The 19,789-nt window shown below is 41.4% G+C and overlaps 1 non-coding gene and 1 pseudogene across 1 annotated transcript; both read left to right on the top strand.

Annotated features, from left to right (window-relative positions):
* LOC100464715 overlaps positions 1–19,789 on the top strand; it is a 36,487-nt pseudogene that overhangs the window by 6,582 nt on the left and 10,116 nt on the right.
* On the top strand, positions 16,557–16,629 carry TRNAK-CUU. The gene has a single exon. It is a non-coding gene; the product is annotated as a tRNA-Lys (tRNA).

The raw sequence follows: 19,789 nt of genomic DNA, 5'->3' as shown, positions 1-19,789 counted from the left end.
TTTTTTTTTAAAGATTTTATTTATTTATTCAACAGAGATAGAGACAGCCAGCGAGAGAGGGAACACAAGCAGGGGGAGTGGGAGAGGAAGAAGCAGGCTCATAGCAGAAGAGCCTGATGTGGGGCTCGATCCCATAACGCCGGGATCACGCCCTGAGCCGAAGGCAGACGCTCAACCGCTGTGCCACCCAGGCGCCCCGACGCGTATAATTTTTTGTTTCATTTTTGAATAAAAATAGAGTCACATTGTAAATGGTTTTGCAAGTTTTTTTTTTCCACTTAATATGTCTGATAGCTTTCCATGTCAGTCTACAGAGATCTAGTTATTTTTAAGGTCTCTACAGTATTTTAGGGCATGAATGAATCACAATTTTAAAAAAAATATTGTCTCTCTGAATGGACACATATTGTTTTCCCCTTTTGCTTCAAGAAATCTCTTAATTAAATCTTTTCCCCTTAACTTAGTCTCAATTCCTTCAACAAAATCTAGCTTTAAAAAAAAATCCTGAAAACTAATTTATACTAAAGGGGTTAGAGGCTGAAAATAATAGTTTAAAGTGTCTTCCTTCTTGCCCTGATCTAAAAAATTCAGTGAAAATTTATCAATATTTCTTTAGATATTTATGCATAAGGTTGTAAGGAAGCTGACAGGGAATATGAAGAAGTTAGATACAGCCCAACCTTAAAATGCTGATGGCCCACCGAAGGGAATGCGACCCATGGACATATACTCATGAAATGAGGTAGAACATATACTATGATCTATTTCTACCCACAGAACACTTCTGACACCAAACAGGTGGGTCCCCCCCCACAGTAACTAATTCTCTGACATCAGCTGAGTGTCCTACAATTTTTTTTTGAGTGTCCTACAATTTAATACAACTGTGACATGGAGTTAGCAAGAGATCCCACAAGTTAAAGGACTCAGCCTCCCCAAAATGACCCTACTTCAGATGCCAATTCCAGGCTTTCTGTACTTCTGACCAGTTGGAGGTTCCCACGACCAATCCTGCTCTCTGGCTTGATAATTTGCTAGACTGCTTCACAGAATCCAGGAAAACACTTTCCTTGCATTTATCAATTTGTTATAAAGGATATAACTCAGGAACAGCCAAATGGAAGAGCTGTATAGGGCCAGAAATGGGCGAGCTTCCATGCCCTCTCTGGGCATGCCACCCCCACAGCTTGACTTGTTTGTTCACCAACCTGGAGGTTCTCTCACCTCCACTGTTTAAGAGCTCTTATGGAAGTTCCATTACACGGGCACGGGCACGACTGATTAAATCATTGGCCATTGGTCGTTAACTCAGTCTCTGACCCTCTCTCCTCCCTGGGGGTGGTGGGTGGGACTGAAAGTTCTAACCCTGTAATCATGCCTGGGTCCCTCCCTCCCCCCCATGCCTCCCCGCCCCTGCCCCTCACCTGAAGCTAGGTAGGACCCCAGCCACAATCATCTCATTAGTGTACAGAAAAGCACTCTTACTACTCTGGAGAATCCAAGGGTCTTAGGAGCCCTTGTGTCAGGAAGCAAGGACTAGGACCAAATATAATAAAAGGAGGGCATGTATTGCTTGGAGCACTGGGTGTTATACGCAAACAATGAACCATGGAACACTACATCAAAAACTAATGATGTACTGTATGGTGACTAACATAACATAAAAAAATAATAAAAATAAATAAAAATTAAAAAAAAAACAGGAAGAAAAAGAGTGTTCCTATCACCCTCTCACTCAGGAAATTAGAAGGGTTTGAGGATCTTGCCGGAAACTGTGACGAAGATGAAATACGTATTTTTAATGATCTCACTGTATCGTGATTGAGACAGGACAGTTACCAGCAGCTTCGGTGCTGTAAGAACACAGAAGTAGAGAGAAAACGTTAATTAAGAAACTAGTGGCATTAGAGAGGCATTGACCAACAAGTGGGGAAGTGTCCATTTGTCCAGGGCCCTCCAACAGCATCATAAAATACATGAGGTGGTACTGTCAGCCTTAGGCTCATAGGGTGGGATGAGAAGAGAACCCCAGAGGCCGGGGTGCTGGTGCCAGGGATACAGCTTTCACAACCATCCTACCATGACATTTTTTCCTCCATCCTTTTTTTCTCCAGGTCTGGTCCCTGGCTTCTGTACTTCCAGGAACCCTGATCTCCAAAGATGATGGACGTCATCTGAAGCTCGGCTGGATCTGTGCGGAGGTTCTGGCTGGTCCCTGTTCCTTTGCTCGAGCAGGAATCAGACTGTGATTAATGTTGGGATGCAGTCCAGAGCTGGCTGCAGCCCCAAGCCTCTCCTGGCTGGACAGCCCGGTGCTACCCGTCACTCGTCACGTCTTCCCTCTCAGCTCCTCGCACGTTGCCTGGCGGTCCCTGAGCCCTGAGTCTCCATCAGTGAGCTGTGCGGTGCCGGGTGCGCTCCAGCCTTTGCTACATCCCGGGTACAGAATGACCCTCCACCCTCTGGCTTGATTCACTTTCATGTCTTGCCAGCCCAGGCTTCTAGTCCATTCTAGCAGTCCGTGTCAAATTTGGCTAGAAATTTTTGCTTCAAGAACTTAAGTCTCTCACTTTTTGTAACAAGGCATTATCTGTTCCTTAAGAAAGTGGTGGCTGTTCTCTTTCAGAGAATTTTTTTGTTTTAAAATTTTATGTGTACAAAATAAATGTAAAATGCATGTTGTGAAACAAAGTAACAAAATGAACATCTTTGAAGGCACTGCCTTGTCTAAGAAGTAGAACACGATCAATATGGTTGCATCTGCCTACGTGTCTTTCCCTGTTCAGTATGCCTGCCTCCCACTTTCCCGAATTTTGTGTTTATTATTTCCTTGTTTTTAAGAGTAGCTTCTTCACATATATGTATCTTCACAAACTTATTATTTATTATTTACTTTTGCTTGTTTTTGAACCTTATGAAAATGGAGTCATATTGTATGTAGCTATTTTGCTGTTATAAATAATATTGCTGTTCGTCAAATAAAATGGTGTTTGAAGTGATTATGCCAAATTACAATCCTATAAGCAGTATATACGAGTTCACATTTGTCTACATACTAACAACCACTCAGTAATAGCAGACTTAAATTTTTTGCCAAACTAGTTAATGTAAAAGGGTATTTTACTGTGGATTTAGTTCATTTCCTTGATAATTAATAAAAGTATCTTTCCCATTCATCAGTTGGGTTTTCTCTTATTTGAAATACCTAATTCTTATCTTTTGATCATTATGCAATTGGCTTATTTATCTTAACGATTTGTAGTGGGTCTTCATATATTCTGGATACTAGCTCTGTATTGGTTATGTGTTTTACAGATATGTTTTCCCTGTTTCTATCTTGTTTCTTTGATAAACAAAAATTTTAAATTTTAATGTAGCTAGATACATCAATCATCTTACCATTAGTATTTTTACTTGCTTAATAAATCTACTCTGAAAATTTTAAAGTTTCACCTTTCATATATAATCCTCTAATCCCCTGGGAATTGCTTTTGGAGCATGGTGTGAGGTAGGGATCCAATTTCATTTTTCTCTCCCATATGCATAACTGATTATTCCAGTATTATTTATTGAACAGTCCAACTTCACCCAATTGATCTATGATGTCACCTTTGTCAAATATAAAATTTCTATATTTGTGGGTCTGTTTCTTGGCTCTTGACCCAAGTCCTCTCATCAATTTGTCTATACTGACACTAATACCATTCAGTCTAATGTGCTATAGATTTATAATAAGTCTTGATATCTTGTAGTATAAGTCCTCCCATCCCATTCTTTTTCTTGAGGAGTATGTTGGTTACTTTTGGCACATTGCACTCCATTGATAGATAGATAGGTCAGCTTGTTGAGGTTCTCAAAAAGCTTGTTGAGATATTGATTGGCATTGTAGTGGGTCTATATGTCAGCTGGGGAGAATAAACATTGTTGTGATATTGAATCTAAATATTCATGACATAACTCTCAAATTATTTAGGTCTTAATTAATGTCTTCTAATAATATTTTGTTATTTTTCCCTACATGTATTGAATTTGTTATAATGTTCTTATAGCCCTGAATTATGTTAAATGAGTTTCTTTTTTTACAATTGTATTTTCTGTTGCTAGTATATATAAATGCAGATTTTCAAATATTGTTCTCATATTTGGTTGCCTTGCAAAAGATTTCTATTGATTTGTAGTATTTTGTCTGTAGATACTTTAGAGACAATTACATCATATATGATTAATGATAGGTTTGTTTCTTTATTTCTGCTCTTTATGACCGGAATTTATTTTTCTTGTTTTGTTGCATTGACCAGGATTTCCAATGTAGTTTAAACAGAAGTGGTAAGAGTGGGCATTCTATCTTGTTATTTTCATGGGAATGATTTTACATTTCTTATACATTCTCATTAGAATGATGAGGTTTTTGTTACTCTTAGTTAAAGTATTTTCTTTACTTTACTTATACTTAAATACTTAAAGTATTTTCTTCTATTTTCAGTTTGCTGAGTAAATTTGCCAAATGCTTTTTCTGCATCAACCGAGATGCTCATCTTAATTAATTCATTATTTTATATTGAGATATAATTGACATACAACATTATATTAGTTTCAGGTATACAAAATAAATGATTTTATATATATGTATATATATATATATATATATATATAGTGAAATGATCCGCACAATAAGTCTAGTTAATATCCATCACCATACATAGTTACAGAATTTTTATTATTTTTATCCCTTGGGTTGCTACTGTGGTGTGTCATAATTATAGATTTTTTAATGCTAAACCACTCCTAAATTTCTGGAATAAATAAAACTTGGTCATAATATAGTATCTTTTTAATATACTGCTAGATTCAGTAGCTAATATTTTGTTTAGGACTTTTTACATTTATTTTTTACTCTATGTCCATGAGTAATCTGGCCAGTGATTTTGTTTTCTCGTTTTTCATTTCTCATGTCTGGCTTTGGCATCAAGATCATATTAGATTCATAGTCTGCAGTAGGGACACTTTTCCTCATGGAAGAGTCTGCTGATAATTCTCTAGAAGTTACTGAGTCCTTGAACAGAGCACCAACTTTTAGCTGACCCCATAACTCAAGATTACATTTCCCCAGCATCTCTCATAGTCCTCCATGTGATTAAGTTTTGTCATTCTCTCTTCATTGGCACCATAGTAAGTCACTTCTCTATAGCCTTGACCACTGGGATTTATGTCCTGCATTGAGCAATAGGTCCTTGAGGGCATTTGTTTCTAATAGTGACTAGTTTCGTTAAAACCAAAAATATGATCCAGCATATAGACTTCTTAATATGTATTTTTCTATATTAAGGTAGGATTAGAGAAGTGTCTTCAATGCTTCTTGATGTATTTGCAGCTTCCCTAGATACCTCAACATAGTGGAAAAAAATATCAGTTCCTGAAGTCTCTAAACCAGCAACTATTCACATGAAAGGATGTCAGTTATGAAACATTTTCAACTTTTACAAAGATCTTTAAAGACTTTTCCTTTAATAGTAATAAAGCTTGCTCCTAAATATATGAACCAATGCAACCTTTGTATTAAACTACTACTACTAGTAACTAATAAATGAATTAACATGGGTTGCAGCATAATAGACTGAACTTCACATTTTTCATGATGATTTCTTCTTTGACCCACGAATTGGTAGTGTGTTTAAATTTTTCCAGGCATATGAGAATTTAAAAATAATTATATTTTGCTATTTACTTCTAATTAATTGTATTATACTAAGAAGCACCTTGACAATGATTCTCAAAATTTGTTGAGACTTGTTTTGTAGTTGAGTACTTGGTCAATTTATATAAATGTTCTAAATGTGTCATCCCTAATTGTTGGGTATAGAATTCTACATATGTCTAATAAATCAAACTTACTGATTGTATTGTTCAAGTTTCCTGGTTTTTTTTTTTCTCCTTTTTTTGGGGGGGGGTCTCTTTGATCTAACAGTAATAGAGAGAGGTATGTTGACATCTTCCCATGATGATAAATTTGTCAATCTCTCCCTGAGTCCTATTAATTTTTTATTTTATATATTCTGGGCCTATTTTAGTATTTATTTTATTAGGTTAATAATAATCATATCTTCTTAATAAATTGAACTTTTTATCGTCATTTAATCTCATTCTCTATCTGTAATTACGTTTTTTTAAAAAGTCCATTTTGGGGACACCTGGGTGGCTCAGCTGTTAAATGTCTGCCTTCAGCTCGGGTCATGATCCCAGGATCCTGGGATCGGGCCCTGCATCGGGCTCCCTGCTCGGCAGGAAGCCTGCTTCTCCCTCTCACACTCCTCTTGCTTGTGTTCCCTCTCTTGCTGTCTCTCTCTGTCAAATAAATAAATAAAATCTTTTAAAAAAATAAAATAAAAGTCCATTTTGTCTGATATTAATACAGCCACCTCAACTTCAAACATTTCCATGTCCTTAATTTTAGGTATGTCTCTCATAAACATTGTAGAATTATGTGGCATCCAGCTTCCAAGATAGACCCCTTATGAGTCTTGTCCCCCAGTATTCACACCCTTTATGTAGTCTACGCCACTGAATGGAACTGACCAGTGTAACTAAAATATTGTGGAAATAACAAAGTTTGACTGCCAATGTTAGGTCATAAAAGACAGCGTGTTTTTCATTTTGCTTTCTCTTGGATCACTTGCACTAGAGGAAGTCAATCACCATATCATGAGGACATTTAAGCATCCCTACGGAGAGGTTAACACACCAAGGCACTGGACCTCCAGACAGTAAACAGCATCAACTTACCAGCCTTGTGGGTGAGCCATCTGAGAAGCAGCCTCTCCAGCCCCAGTCAAGCCTTCAGATGACTGGGGTCCCAGCCAGCATCTGAGAGACCCTGAGCTAGAAGCCCCAAGAGAAGCTAGCCAAATGCAGAGGAGTATTTCTCAGCATCCACAAAGAAATATGGTCTCTTGTTTTCTAGAAACTCAGGTTTTTCTGTTTTGTTTTGTTTTGTTTTTTTGAGAGTGAAAGAGACCATGGGGGATCGGGGCAGAAGGAGAGAGAGACTCTTAAACAGGCTCCATGCCCAGTGGGGAGCCCAATGCAGGGTTCGATCTCACAACCCTGAGATCATGACCTGAGCCAAAACCTAGAGTCGGCCGCTCAACCAACTGAGCCACACAGGGGCCCCTGAAACTCAGCTTTCTTGCTGTGTCTTATTTTTTTCACTTTTCATAGAGACGTGACTACAAAGAAATGTTTCTGTACTCTAAAAAAATTGGCAAGGCACTTGGAATGGCAATAAATGGCAACTGGTTTGGGGCCTTATTGTTGGAGGCATAACAGCACGTGGAAGGCACTGGCAAATTAAGGGGAAAGTGCCCATTCAAAGAGAGAAGACCCTCCTTTCCAGCTGATTTTTCTTCATAGAATGTGGTCCAGTGATGTAAGACCTGACAGTCTTCCAACTTATGCCAGAAATCCACATTTTAGTGTAAAAGATCCTGAATTTTTAGTATTGGCTCAAAATTTAGAAACACATATAGAAATAAAACACACACACACACACACACACACACACACACACACACAATCACATGCACATGTGTCTGACTACTTTGGGGGAAAGCGAGGGCCATAGAAGGTTAATCACTTTCTCAAGGCTGATGGGGACTCTGAGGCTTCTTCCATTTTTGGGATTCTGTGATTAAATATAAGCAACTATTCATTCAAATCAAGGGTGTGATTTGATCCCACTGTCTGCTTGCTACAAGGCCAGTATCCTAACTGTCTGCAATCTTTGCTTTGAGCAAGAGGCTCCATCCTCTGTGAATCACTTGTGGGGGGTGGGCAGCTTATTCAAGGCCCACAGTTGAGGAAGCATTAAGTTTTCCATGCAAATTATAGCAGGGTGATTCAGTTTCACAGAAAGAGGTCAAAAACTTAGGAGGACAGAAGAATTGGAGGAAGTAAAAAGAGATAGCTGTCCCCCCCCCCCCAATCAACAAATGCTTTGTAGCATGGGAGAAGCCATTTCATATAATGATTGTTTCAGGAAGCCATGAAGATAAGAGGCAAGTTCCCATGGTTCATGAATGCACAGGTAAAAGCCTCCTATGAGAGGGTGTGGCCTGGTTTGCAGAGACATGTTCTGTGTCTCCAAGCAGATGCCTGGACCTGTGGGCTAATTGAATTAAAAGCAGGAATTGCTTGGTTCAGCCAAATCATCTCATTCCAAAGCTCTTCCCCACCAATGAAGTCCGAGCTGCCAGGATTCCAGCCTGTGTTTCACAATAAACCAGAGAGGGCTCAGCCAGAGATTCTGGGGCCCTCTAGTTCTGTCCAGATGCCAGCACTAATTGGGAGAGTCCTAGAGAAAATGCCCATCCCCAAGATCCCCTCCAGCTGTGACACCTGATGCCTTTGCTTTCAGATTTGAGGGCTGAGCCATGAGGAACTCTCAGCTTGGACTAAACAGAAGGGAAGGGAGTGACAGTGTAGGGAAGAGAGCACTAGACCAGGAGTCAGAGGGCAAGGGGTAAACATGGGCTTTTCCACTTCCTCGCTGTGTGGCTGGTGGCAAGTCACTTCACTGAGCATTTACTTCCTCAACTGCAAGCTGGGAACAACATCGCCTATTCTTGCTAACTCATGGAGGTGGTACAAGCCTCTGAGGAGGTCATGTCTATGAAAGTGCTCTGAAAACTGAAAAGCACCACAGAAAGGATTCCCATTACAACCGTACATTTATACCTCTCCAGCCCTTTTGCCTACCATGTTTCCCTTTATGTTCTATGTTCCATCCAGCCATGCAAACCATCTTTCAGTTTCTTTGTAGGAAGCTCCCTCCTGCCACTGGGCCTTTGCTCATGCTGTTCCATGTCCCAAATGGCTCCTTTTCTTGGTTTTACTACTGCTAATCCCATGGAGCTCAGCTCAATTGGCACCCACTCTGTCCCCCACCCCCAACAGTTTAGGTTGGAGTCCTCTATTCCATGTGTGCCTCCGTAGCACCACTATCTTACCAACATAGCTCTTATTACCGTTTGCAGTTCTAATTTGTTTAGACTCATGTCAGTCCTTGTCCCTAGACCATAAACTCCATGCGGTCAGAGAATGATGTATTTTTGTTCATCTTTGTATTCCCAGAGCTTAGCCCAGATACCAAATACATACTAGTGATTGCAGAGTAGGGTCAGAAGTGTGGGTAGCAGGGATGCTGGATTTAGGACCTAGGGTTAGGATCCTCAGAAAGAGAGAAACCAGTAAGGAGCATCTCCTCTCTGAATAGCCTCTGTGTTTGCACTTCTTCTTTGCCTCCCTTTGAGCCAAGCTGTACCCCACTATGTGATGTCGTGTTGATGTCCATATACATTGTATACACCAAATTGTGGCAATTAATTATTAATGGTAAAGCAGGGGATGCTTCTGCATCCATCAGGAGGGCAAAGAGATCAGGGTCCAGAGAACAGACAGCCAGAGCAGGAAGTGGGTTTCAGAACAAGTTGCACAAGATGTGTTAGTAGCTACTGCTCTGTCTGGAACACTGCTTGGGAGACTTGAATTATTAATAAAAATTCTAGGAAGCCTGCTAGCTTTTCAGGAACTTTTATCCAATTAAGGGAAGATAAATTCCAAGTATGCTTCCAAGCACCATTACTTTTTTTTCATTTTGAAAACCTCATATTGATGAACAATATTCCTAAAGAAAATACACAGATCGTAAGTACATAGTTCAATACTTTCTCACGAACTAGACACCCCGTGTCCTCACCAGCATATAGGTTAAGAAATCGAACATTACCAGCACCCCAGAAAGTCCCCTCATCCTGCCTTCCAGTCACTGCCCCCTCCTCCAAGGGGAACCACTCTCCTGACTTCTAACAGCCTAGATTAGTTCTGCCAATTTTTGTATTTTATTTAAATGGAATATCCAGTAAGTGCTTTATTGAATCTGGCTCCTTTCACTCAACATTATAGTTGTGAAATTCATCCACATTATTGTGTATAGTTGTAGATTATTCTCATTGCTATACAATAACCCCTTGTGTGAACATAGCACAATGCATTTGTCCATTCTACTCTTGATGGACATTTGGGTTGTTTCCAGTTTTGGGTTATCACAAATAGAAGCATTGATAAATTTGGTTTGTTGTAAAGAGGTATTAAAAAGTTAAACTGTTTTTCATTGTGTGTGTGTGTGTGTGTTTTAATTTAAGCATTTTATTATTTTTTTTCAAAATCTTTTCTAGGGAAGTGAGAATCTGGGTGAAGAAAGAGCCTATCCCTTTTCCTCAGAATTCACAGGTGATCTCTTCCTCCTTCTCTCATTTGCAACTTTACTTTGTAAGCTGCATTCTCACTGACTTTCTGTGTTTGATTTTCCCTGCTCCCTTTTTTTAAACACTAAAAAAGTAAAGATCATTTTAAAGACATTAAGTACTTTACAAGCACATTGTGAAAAAACTGAAAAATATAAAGAAACTTATATAAGAAAATGACAACCTCCTGCCACCCAGAGATAACTGCAAATGTGTTAGTATATTTTTTCTTACAAGATTTTATCTTTAAATAATCTCCACACCCAACATGGGCCTTGAACCCACGACCCCAAGATCAAGAGTTGCATGTTCTACTGACTGAGCCAGCCAGGCACCCCATGTTAGGGTATTTCTTTACAGTGTTTTCTTCTCCATATATTTTATACAGTTGAGATTGTATGGAATATGCATATTCATCTCTCCTTTCGTTTAAGATTATTCCATAAGTGTTTCCCCATGTCATTTCTACCTGTTCCTCAGCGCTGTTTTTCCTGGCTACGTGATAGTTCATCTCATGTGTGTGCCAAAAATTATTTGACTAATCTCCTAAACTGGGACATGTAGGATGCTTATGCTTTCATTTTGACAATTAGAAACAATGCTGCAGTGACTATCTTGGATGCAGATCTTTGCCCTCATTGTAGATAGTTTCCTTAAGTTAATTCCTAGAAGTGGAATGAACTGGATCAGGAGTATGAACACTTAATAGGAGTCGGGTGCATCTTGTGTTGCCAAGTTGCCATTTTTACACTCCCACTAGCTTTATGAGCTGAGAGCACGAAAGAACACATTTTACTGCATCTTCATCCACTTTGAATATTGCTTAATATGGTGGGGGGTTTGTTTGGTTTTGTTTGGTTTTAAGTATTTAAAAATTTCTCTTCTCTCTTTCTTTTTTTTAAGTAAGCTCCACACTGGGACTTGAACTCACGACCCTGAGAACATGACCTGAGCAGAAATCAAGAGTCAGACCCTTAACCAACCTAGCCACCTAGGCACCCTAGATCAAATTTATTTATTGTTTTTAAAAACAATTTTTAGTTAAAATTTTTATTTTGAGAAAATTATAGATTCATATGTAATTTTAAGGAGTAACACAGAGAGATCCATTGTATCCTTTGCAATTTTCTTAAGGGTAACATCTTGCAAAATCATAGTTGGAATATTACCTCCAGAAAACTGGAGTGGATATGGTCTACCCATTTTATTCAGACTTCCCTAATTTCACTTGTACTCATTTGTATGGGTGTGTGTGTGTGTGTGTGTGTGTGGTTCTATACAGTTATATCATGCATAGGTTTGTGTCTCCACCATCCTGTCAACAAAAGGCCATCACAACAAAGATCCCTCCCATTGCCCTTTTATAACCACAAGCACCTCCCTCTTGTCCCCCGCTTCCGAGCCTAACTCTTGGCAACCACTAATGTGGTCTCTCTTTCTGTAATTTTTGTCATTTCAAGAGTGTCATATAAGTGGAATTACCTAGTATGTCAACTTTTGGGGTTGGCTTTTTTCACTTATATGTTGTATATGTATCAATAGTCTCTTCTTTCTTACTGCTGAGCAGTAATTCATGTATGGATGGACCACCGTATGTTCAACTATTAACCCAGTGAAGGACATCTGGGTTGTTTCCAGCTTTTGACTATTATAAATAAAGAACATTCATGTCTAGAATTTAGTGTGAACCTAAGTTTCCATTTTTGCTTACATGCCTGAGAGTGCAATTAGTATGTTTAACAACTGTTTAAAAAAAAATTTCCATTTTACCAGTTTGATCTGCTTGACCTATAGATAATTCAGAAAGACTGTGAAGTTGACTTAGTGACTTACATATTTTTGAAGCTATTTTATGAGGGGCATACAAGTTTAGAATTGGTAAAATTTTCTGTCAGGCGAGAACCCCAGGGCCTGAGGTAGTGGTCCTGCGCTCAAGAATCCTTCTGTGCTGCTAGAATCAGAAACTCCACCAGATGTAATGCTTTGAGACTCTCTAACTCTATGGCAATAATAATGCGGTGTCACAGTTACCAAGAACACGAGAGGATCAGTCTGAAGTTGTGCCATTCTTTCGACCTTGTACTGCGGGCACGTCATCACCATGATGATGTCTGTGGAGGAAGGAAGTGAGCATGCTATTCTGCCCACAGATGTCCCTGGGAAAAAGGAAGTGGAGGAGGATGGCTTCCCTTCAGGTGCTGGCCGTATATGCTGGGAGCTGGGAGCCTGACTTGAAAAATCTGGTGTGTTTGTTTATTTGGAGTGGACTACCGAGAAAGTTCTCTTGCCTGTGGAGTTTGCACAGGAGAAGAGACACTCCAAATATACAGAGAAAGGCAAATATGAGCCCTGCTAGGACGTCTTTCCACACTTGAGGTTCTTTTGCATTTGTATTAGTTACACTCTGGAGAATTTACTCTGCAAGCAGGCAGAGGTCAACTCCTGAATCCCCCTGCCTCTGAGCAGCATTGCCCGAAGTGCCTCCAACAGTCACACCTCCCATGTGTGTGATTCTCTGTTTGCATCAGTTCATCTTTCAGGGATCCCTCTTCCTTGAGCTTCATAGCATTTATTGTCCTCTCAACACGAATTTAGCGAGGCTGCTCCATGAGAGCAGGGCTGAGTGGCATGTGGTCTTTGTCCTTGTCTCCTATTGTTGATGGAACACATTGTCACAAACTTAGCAGCATAAAACAACACAAATCTTTGTCTTACAGCTCTGGCAGTCAGAAGTCTGAAATGGGTCAAAGTCAAGGAGACAGCAGAGTTGTGTTCCTTCTGTAGGTTCTAGGGCAGAATCCGTTCCTTGCCTTTTCTGGCTTCCGGAATCTACCCACGTCCCTTGGCTTGTGGTCCCCTACCCCTCCAAACTCTGCTTCTGCCATCACATCTCCTTCCCTGCCTCCTTCAGTAAGAACCCTCGTGATTAGATTGGGCTCACCGAGCAATCGGGATCATCTCAGCATCTTTAACTTGATTACATTAAAATTAAATTAAATTAAAACAAAAGTCCCTTTTGCCATGTAGGGTGACATTCACAGAGTTTGGGGATTAGGTTGAGGACACCTTTGGGCCATTCCTATCCTCCCATTGGGTGGTTGGCTGTATCTACTCCAGTCCTCATTGTGCATCTTCTGGAAGAGTCCATCGGCCACCTGACCAGTCTCACTTTGTCTGTCTGGCTCCTCTGCAATCCATGTCCACTGCAGCTACGGTGTCTCACCCAGAGGCTACTGGAAAAACACAAACCCCTTACCCTGGCTCAATGTTCTTGACAGATTGTCTTCCCACGTTTTCTGTCTTATCTCCTGCTAGTCTCCTTTTCTTGATTTAATTACCAGCCTATTTAGTCATTTATTTATTTTAAGATGCACAGAGCTTTCCTGCTTCTGGGCTTTTACTTCTTTCTGTGCATCTGAAATGCCCGTTTCCCTCATTTTCACCTATCAAAATCCTGTTTGGCCTTACCATCAAAGACCTTAAAATGTAGATGACCACTGACCCAGAAATTCTATGGGAATTTTGTACAATGGTAATAATCCTGAGGGTTGTGCATAGACACAATTTCAAAGTTGTTCACTGCAGCGTTGTTAATAAAAAAAAAAAAAAAGTAGGACCAACCTAAACAGATATTCAACGATATGGAGTTGGTTACATGAATTGTGGAAGTGAAGTGAAACATTATTCAGTGAACAAAAACAAAAAAAAACTCCCCCAAATGTTAATGGATCGATTATTTATGATATATTCAAAAGCAAAAAGCCAGATTATAAAACTATCTCTATGAAAACATTTTATTTAAAAATTATATATTTTACATATATATATTTAAAAAGGAAAGTAACATGCTAAACTCTTGATGATGACTGTTTCTGTGTATTGGGATAATGCACAATTTTTTAAAAAGGTTTTTATTTAAATTCAATTTAATTGACATAAAGTGTATTATTGGTTTCAAAGGCAAAATTTAGTGATTGATCAGTTGCATATGACACCCAGTGCTCATTACATCACATGTCCTCCTTAATGCCCATCACCCAGTAACCCCATCCCTCCACGCACCACCCTTCCAGCAAACCCTCAGTTTGTTTCTAGAGTTAAGAGTCTCTTATGGTATGTCTCCCTCCCTGTTTTTGTCTTATTTTATTTTTCCTTTCCTTCCGTTATGTTCGTCTGTTTGGTTTCTTAATTCCACATATGAGTGAAATCATATGGTACTTGTCTTTCTATGATTGACTTATTTGGCTTAGCATAATACCCTCTAGTTCCATCCACATGGTTGCAAAGGATTATGGATAATTTTTATTTTCTTATTTTTATTTGTCCATACTTTTTTTTTCTACAATAACCACATGCTACTTTTATAGTAATAAAGAAGTGATTAAAATTGTTAAAATATCACTCTACGCACCCTATGCAGGTCAGTTCACACTCCGTCCCTTCCTGCTAGGGAAGGTGTTGGCCTCCCCGGCAATCATCCTGGATGAAGGCTCTCCAGCACAGTTTGTAAGCTCTTAGCACACCTCCCATATTTTTACTTAAGGAATTGCTACAGAACAACCCCTGGGAGTAGAGTGTCATCCCTGCGGTATAAGGCTCCGGGGCTGCTCTTTGCCCTGGAGAGTGCTGCTGGAGAGGGAGCACCCGTGGATCCCATACACCACACCCCACGGCAGGCAGCCAGGATGTGAGGCAGGGTGACGGGAGCCAAATCTGAAGGGTCACTTTTGCTCCTGTGTTTGTAGGTGGGGTGGAGTCTGGGAGGGCAGGCTGCTTTCCAAATTCCATTCCTGTTCTCATGGAACTGGTGATCCAATTAGGGGGATCCATTACGTTTTAGAAAAAAGTACAAAAACCGCCAACAGATATCTTGTGAATATATGAGGGCAGAGGAAGGAGAGGTCACACAAGTCATGGCAGAGGCATGTGCTCTGGGCTGTTGAAACATCAGGCCAATGTGCTTAGACCTTCAGACTGTATATAAATGTATCTCCAACACTCATGTAGCTCAGGGCCATTGGCTCTTGTCTACAGCTTTCATTTCAAATAACGTGCGTTTCTACACAAAGAACTTTCTAGAATCCCAGGAAAACCAACAACCTCAGTGGAAATATTAACTCCGAAAAGCCTCCCTGGACAATTTTTAAATTTAGTGACTGATCAGTTGCATTTAATATGTAAAATACCTATTAAAATCCCTGAGGTTGTACTGTCAAATGTGAAACTTGGTGGCCTGGCCTCTGACTTGGGATTTCCTTGGGTAATGGCAAATGGCCCAATTCTAGGTATGCTAAGTGGAGTCAGGGGGCAGAGGGTGGAGGGCTCTGCAGCCTGCCCCTGCAGCCCCCTGCCCTCCTCCCTCTGGCTGCCATACCCTCTTTGTGTTAGATCTGAAGTCCCAGCAGCATTCATCCGTATTTAGAGAAAATCGGCTTCGTATTCCAGTCAAGAGTGTCATACTCTGATAAAATAGAAATTCCAGTGTCGTTTAGAAATAGGCAGTGCCAAGTGTCATACCAGTTATGGCCGCAGAATGCCAGATGAGGGCATGAGCCTGGTCTGATGTCACTGTCCCGTTGCAGAGGAATCCTGTGACTCTCCTTGTGTAATTTCCTCCGACCACAGTGGTGAGCGCCTTTTTCCCCCTTTTAACCTCTGTGCTCACAAATCAGAGAGCAGCTCAAGAACTTCCTCAGATACTGAGGGACTGTCTGCAGTTTCAGCCCTGAAGCTATGTTTGACTAGTATATGCTAATTTAACACCATGGGGAGTTCAGCAAACATCATGGAGCTCTGACAACATGCCAAGCGCTCTAGAAGATACAGAGTTGCGTTAAGCATGGTCCTTGTTGGAGAAGAGCAAAGACGGGAGGAGATAAGGCTTGAATAAGAAAACGCACTGCAAGAAGAGACTCAGTAGAGATGTCAGGGTGGTTCAAAAGGCAGGAAAGTGGTTTCTAGTCAGGAAAGTGGGGACCAGGGAGGGAGGAAGGAAAGGTAAATCAGCTCCTGGAAGGGTGACAGGTGCAGCGAAAGAAACAAGGATTTTGCATCAGAAGGAAGTGGGTTCAGGTGCCCCAAGCAACGTGGTACTTCGCAAATTACTTAGCTTGTCTGAGCCTTAGCATCCTCTTAGGTAAGACAAATGGTTTTTAGGAGGTGTGGTGGGTTGTATGATGCTCCCCAAAAGCTATGTATGTCCACATTCTCACTCCTAGAAGCTGTGAATGTGGCCTTATGTGGGGAAAGGGTCAGGGTGCCAGGCTGGCTCAGTTGGTAGAGCGTGTGACTCTTGATCTCGGGGTTGTGGGTTCAAGCCCCACGTTGGGTGCAGAGATAGCTTAAAAATAAAAATCTTAAAAAAAAAAAAAGGGTCTTTGCTGATGTGATTAGGCTAGGGATCCCAAATGAGATCATTCTAGATTACTTAGGTGGGCCCTAGATTCGATGACAAGGGTCCTTGTAAGAGACACACAGAGGAGGAACACAGTCAAAGGCCCTGGAGTGAGGCGGCTACAAGCGAAGGAATGTCTGGAACCACCAGAAGCTGCAAGAGGCGAGGAAGCTTTCTGTCTGAGTGCCATCGGGGGGAGCGTGGCCCTGTGGACACCTTGATTTTGGCCTTGGACAGAACCATGGAAGAATATATTTCTGTTGTTCTGTGGCAGTTTGTCACAGCGGCCCCAGGGAACTCGTACTGGAGGGTTGAATAGGGGAATGTATGTAAAGCACCAGCAGAGTGCCTGCACTTGGAAGGTGTTCACCAGATGACAAATCCTTTCTCTCCAGGGGAGGGACATGGAAGGACGATCGCAGGCGGGAGGAATGGGAGAAGAGGAAGGTCTTTTGGACAGTGGAACCGAGTGAGCTGAGTACAGGAGGTATCCGGGAGTGACCCCAGTGGGCGAGGAGCAGACATTCCAGGGTGCACAGTGGTGCCAGGGGGGACAGGTGCACGGTGGGGGCCCAGGAGGCAGTTAAGTGAGCCAACTGTGGGGCATGAGGCCCCAGAAGGAGGGCCCTACAGAGAGGGAAGAGGAAGGGGCTCCAGAACTCTCTCTGCTGCCTTCCCCTGCTGGCACCCCTGCACTTTGGCTGCTCCTGCCTTGCCCACACCTTCCTGGGGATCAGGATGGAGCTGAAGCGGCAGCCTGGGGAGCCTGTGGTCATGCCAACAGGGCCCAGAAGTTGCTGGGCTGTAAGACTTTAAGGGAGTTCTGTGGACTTGGGAAGGAGTAAGTGCAAGGGGATGGGCTAAGATCTGAACCTTGACCTTGCTTTCTGAGCACAAAAGCATGTCCAGGATTCTTGGGTCACCCTGCCTGTAAAGAAGGTTGCATTTCATTTGATTGAAAGAAAACAAAATGATGTGGCATATCTTGTGAAAGCGAGTTTGTGGACTAAGATTATAGTCCTCACAACAGATTGGAAGATGAATATTTACAACTTTTGTAACACTTCTGGAATTTCTTGGCTACCCAAAACACGGATACCAATATTGCCTCTGGGAAGGAAACTAGGGGGCTGGGAGGGTGACCAGCTGTCCCAGTTTGCTGAGGACTGTCCCAGTTTTAGTAATGAAAATCCCATGTCACCAAGCGTCCCCTAGTTCACAGCAAAGTGGGACAATTGTCATCCACCTGGCAGGAAGGGAGGTTTGAGTTTTCACTGTGCATCCTTTCCAACACTTTGTGTTTTGTACTTTTACTTTGGACCTGTGTTACCTAGCACCCCTCCCCCCCAACCAAAAAAACAACAACCCATTAAACACGTCCCCAAACTCCTGTACATAAAAATCACCACCATAAATAAAGAATAAACGTACATGGAGAACTGAGAAAAACATTTGTTTATTAATGTGAGGAAAAAAGAATAGTATTCTTAATCTGTAAAGAGCTTAAATAAATCAGCAAGAAAAGAGAAACACCTCAGTGGATAATGAGCTAAAGACACAAGCAAGAACTTCACAGAGGAAGAAGTACAAATGGAGAATTTTAGAAACTATTTTTCAGTAATTACAGGAATAATGTTATAACAATAATCTTACACCAGTTTTTGCCAAATTACCAGATAATAAAAAAGAATTGCTTAGCTCAGGCTGTTGGCTTTAAAAAATAGATATATTTTATTTATTTATTTATTTATTTATTTATTTATTTATTTATTTATTTTTTAGAGAGAGAGCGTGAGAGCATGGGTGGTGGGGTGGGTGGGGAGGCACAAGAGGAAGAGGGAGAGAGAGAATCCCCAGGCAGACTCCCTGCTGAGCACAGAGCCCAACACGGGGCTTAATCTCATGACCCCCGAGATCATGACCTGAGCCAAAATTAAGAGTCAGACGCTTAACTGACTGAACCACCCAGGCGCCCCAGGCTGCTGAGTTTTTAATGGTATTTCGCTATAACAAGATACCAGACTGGATGGTCTCAACAACACACATTTATTTCTGGAGGCTGGAAATTCAAGATCAGGCTGTCAGCAGATTCAGTTTTCGGTGAGGATCTGCTTCCTGGCTTGCAGACAGTTGCCTTCTCACTGTGTCCTCACATGGCAGAGAGAGAAAACTCCAGTGTCTCTTCCTCTTCTTCTAAGGGCACTAATGCCATCACGGGCCTCAGCCTCACGACCACATCTAAGCCTAACTACTTTAGCAAGGCCCACCTCCTAATACCATCCCATTGGCAGGGAAGGCTTCAACCCATGAATTTTGGGGGACACACTCATTCAGTTCATAATAATCATAAAACGCTTTGGAAGTTTAAATTGGTATAATTCTTGCTAGAATATATAAAGGTCTTTTTTAAAAAATATTTTATTTATTTATTTGACNGGCATGAGGCCCCAGAAGGAGGGCCCTACAGAGAGGGAAGAGGAAGGGGCTCCAGAACTCTCTCTGCTGCCTTCCCCTGCTGGCACCCCTGCACTTTGGCTGCTCCTGCCTTGCCCACACCTTCCTGGGGATCAGGATGGAGCTGAAGCGGCAGCCTGGGGAGCCTGTGGTCATGCCAACAGGGCCCAGAAGTTGCTGGGCTGTAAGACTTTAAGGGAGTTCTGTGGACTTGGGAAGGAGTAAGTGCAAGGGGATGGGCTAAGATCTGAACCTTGACCTTGCTTTCTGAGCACAAAAGCATGTCCAGGATTCTTGGGTCACCCTGCCTGTAAAGAAGGTTGCATTTCATTTGATTGAAAGAAAACAAAATGATGTGGCATATCTTGTGAAAGCGAGTTTGTGGACTAAGATTATAGTCCTCACAACAGATTGGAAGATGAATATTTACAACTTTTGTAACACTTCTGGAATTTCTTGGCTACCCAAAACACGGATACCAATATTGCCTCTGGGAAGGAAACTAGGGGGCTGGGAGGGTGACCAGCTGTCCCAGTTTGCTGAGGACTGTCCCAGTTTTAGTAATGAAAATCCCATGTCACCAAGCGTCCCCTAGTTCACAGCAAAGTGGGACAATTGTCATCCACCTGGCAGGAAGGGAGGT

Source organism: Ailuropoda melanoleuca, chromosome 16 (genome assembly GCF_002007445.2).
Source record: "Ailuropoda melanoleuca isolate Jingjing chromosome 16, ASM200744v2, whole genome shotgun sequence".
Classification (NCBI taxonomy): Eukaryota; Metazoa; Chordata; class Mammalia; order Carnivora; family Ursidae; genus Ailuropoda; species Ailuropoda melanoleuca.
This window is presented reverse-complemented; position numbering and strand designations above follow the sequence as displayed.